This window comes from Theobroma umbraticum, unplaced genomic scaffold, assembly GCF_002168275.2.
Source record: "Theobroma umbraticum cultivar Fairchild unplaced genomic scaffold, ASM216827v3 scaffold_81.0, whole genome shotgun sequence".
NCBI lineage: Eukaryota > Viridiplantae > Streptophyta > Magnoliopsida > Malvales > Malvaceae > Theobroma > Theobroma umbraticum.
In genome coordinates this window covers 4,538,790-4,542,617 of record NW_018397268.1, presented here as the reverse complement: position 1 = coordinate 4,542,617, position 3,828 = coordinate 4,538,790, and positions in this window count along the sequence as shown.

The window sequence follows — 3,828 nt, the reverse complement described above, 5'->3', positions numbered from 1 at the left end:
AAAAATATGTTTTCTTGTCTAGATTAAGACAAAAAATATTTTTCTTGTCCTAAATTAAGACAAACATATTTTTTTATATCAAACACGCTTTCTTGTCTAAATTAAAACAAACATATTAAAGTTGTCATTTTTGTACACAATTTAATTAATCAAATTAGAACATGCATTCCAACTTAAACAAGTTAAATTTTATGAAGCTAAGTGGGGAATTTATTTGATCATAGATATTCCAAGCTCCAATAAACTTAGCATTATTCTTAATCTCATTAAAAATAATTTAAGCTTATTACCCATGAAATCACTTCACCAAATATTCATGGTTGCACTTTTGGACTAACTATAAGTACAAGAAACAATTCCATACTTGACATTAATTATTAGTTGTCTAATTACAAACTTTATATTGTGAACCTTCATAACTATTCAATGATAAAAAATAAAATTACCATTTTACCCTTTTATGTCAATTTTGTCCCTTAGTCTCAAATTTCATCCAATTAGTGATTCAATACTCTAGATATAATCTTTTGAGTATCTAGATGTGATGAGTAGCTAATTCATTCATCCTCTAAGCCCAGATTAATCAACAAACTTCTTGAATCACTAGAAGTGATGTTAATGCTACGAATTCCATTATTTGGACATATGTACCCGGAGATCAAACACGAGTCTACTATCCATCAGAATTTCAGTTCTACTATAAGAAAATGTATAAGTGTGAGATCAAGATTTAAGTAATAATTAAACTTAAATTTAATTCTCTCATGATTCGAGTTCATGTTATAGTGTCATTACTCGAAGTCAACCATTTTGATGATTTGAGACTCATCATTCCCTTGAAGTGAATTACATGCATTTCATTGGAAGTAATCGAGACACCACAACTTTAACATAATAAAGTGACCAGCATTATTATATGGCTGTGAACAATTTTTAGATTAAATTAAGATACATGTCTCCTATATATAATTCTTCATACAAATGTACTTTAATATCTCAATAAAATTATAGTACCTTAATTACTAGATAATTAATACTTCTTTAAAACAAACTCTTCATCTTATTATCAAAATAAACTTTCATTGCAAATTTAATAAAATTAAGAATGCAAATATACTTGCTTTCCAATGTACCATATTCTCAAAATTCTTAACAATACCTACATTAACCAAAAATCTATCAAGTCGACTGAAGATGCCTTTCTCCCTATTGTTACACCAAGTGAACTTGCTGCCACCTAAAGGGAGATCAATGAAATTGGCCACATTCACAAATTGTCAAAATGCCTTCATTTCCCTCACATTAGTTGCTACCTCTGACCTCTCGTAGTCCCATAAATAGTGTTAAAGTTTCCTCTAATAAACCATGGTATTGCTAGCTCGCTTAGTTTTCTTGACACATCAACCCATAACTTTTCTTTAAGCCTATTGTCTATTGGCTCATAGATATTGCTGAATCCACAATCCTACTTCCCATCTTTAATTTTACCTGTCATCAGCATGAAGTTCCTTTTTACATAATTTTTTTCAATGGCAACAAAGCTGTCCTACCACAAGGTGATGATACCCCTTGAGGCCCCATCTAGTTCAACTGCCAAGCCCTTAAAATTGCCCCTTCCACTTAACGTGGTGTAAGTTTTACTATTGATTTTTTTCAATTTGGTTTCTTGAACCATCACCACAATTGGATTCTCTCAAGTAATCAAATTTTTTACAGCCCTACATTTTTCAGTCCTACTAAAGCCTCTGACATTCCATGTGAGAAGCTTCATCAAAATAAGGAAGCATAGAGAGACCATACAAGAACCATACCTCAAGTAGCACCCTCACTTGCATCTCATTTTTCAATCTTTCGAACTCAACCACCATGAAGTTTTTACTATCAGTGAACATTAGCCCCAGGTTCTCAGCTACCACTAGTGTATCCTTTGCCTCTTTTTTAATTGAGCAATACTTGATAGCATTGTCACAATCGTTTCCTGTAGGTTTAGACAACACTTCACAGTTTTTCCCATTCCTTTCTACTCTGATTGTTTTCTTTGATTTGAATCTTTTTATTTTCTACCTTTCCTGACTTAATGATGTTTTTTGTGGCCCTTAGACTATTTTCTATTAGTTCACAATTTATGGAATTCTTAATTGGAATACTTATTAACAACTCTGAATCTGTCCCTTTTCTATGTAGGCCTGCTTTGGCATCACTTAAGTTGATTGGTGCTCCTTTATAGGTACTTTTATCAATGCCACTAGTGGAGTCACAATCCTCTTAGGTCTATTTCATTCTAGTTTTAAGTTGACCAATCAAACTCTCATCCTCTTGTCGAGAGCCAGAAGTTGTACCAAAATCTTCTGCTACTCAATAAGGTTGCTCTCTAATCACATGGGTATCAGATTCAGATGCACTTACTGAAGTCCCTTGTGATCTAGATTTCCTTTATTTGATCAACACTTTCTTACCTCTTCTACCAAGCTTTCATCTCTCCATTGATCTGCCAAGAAGGTCCTTTTCTTGGAACAACGTTTATCCATGCAAGTTATTTTTATTTTCCTTAGTTTCCTTTCCTAGTTGCCACTAACCTTCCATTTAGCTAACGGCAAATCATACTCTAATATCTCAAGGTAAGCATTCATCTATTGACTTCCTATTCCTGAAGTCCCTAATTCATTCACCACCATGCCTTCCTTCATTGTTGAGTTGCATATCCCTTCAACAAGCCCTAAGATACACTTAGAGGCATAAGAGCTTTCAAGACCCACCACAAGTTTCCCATAGACCATAGCATCAGTTGTCGATTTCTTTCCCTTTATGTGAGGTTCATTCCATTCAGTGATGGTTCCAACTTATTAGTGACCATCATTGCTAGAGGGATTAGTATGGGCCTTGCTAGTGGCCTCGTATTCAAAGCATCTTTTCATTGAGCTCATATGCCATGTGTGGCCTTTGATTTCTGCCATAAAATCTATGGTTTGTTGTATAAACTAGCCCACATTCCTTCGGCAATATCTAACATCATCAAAAGCTAAAGCTACTATCTCATTGGAGAGTGCTAAGCCCTCAAAGCCCACCTGACATCCATTATACTTTGACCCATTTTCAAGCTTGTGCGGTGTTAGCTATCTAGCTGTACTCTCTTGTAGCTTGTCATTCACTTCAATTTGAATTCTGTTAGATTGAGTTCTATCATTCGAGGCAACTACTGCATAAGGGTTGAGGTGTCTCTCTTGTTGGTCGCCAAATCATCCTTTAGCCCATGATTGACGACGTCCATCCCTGGGTGGCAGAGAGGCTTTTCTCTTTCACGTGGGTTGACCCTAGCCTCTCCACCCTCCGAGTTTGCAGGACTCTCAAAGATTTCATATATGTCTAATGTCACAATGTGCAAGTTTGTGAACCTAATTGTTTGACATAAATGAGGAGTAAATGTTATTGACCACTTAATTGAATCTTTCTTAATGAGGTCTTAAACTTGTCTTAAGTTCATTAAATAAATAAGATCTAAACCAAGAAATCGATTTAAGGTTCAGAAGTATGAGTATACACGAGCAAGGCATTAGTAACCTCATGAATGGTACCAATTAATTGGATGTTATCCTATTTTAGCCTTAATTAAAAATCCTTGATTTATACTTGTATTTTCCTTAATTACAATTTTTTTTGTCAAATTTATTTATCCATTATTAAATATTGAAGATTTTTTTAAGCCTTCCCAACTCTTTGATGTGGCTTAAGAAATTTTACTCACCTTAAGAGTATTCAAGAAAACATACTTATATACCATCCAATAACAAATTATTGGTCAATACAAAAGAGACCTTCTCTAAATGGTAA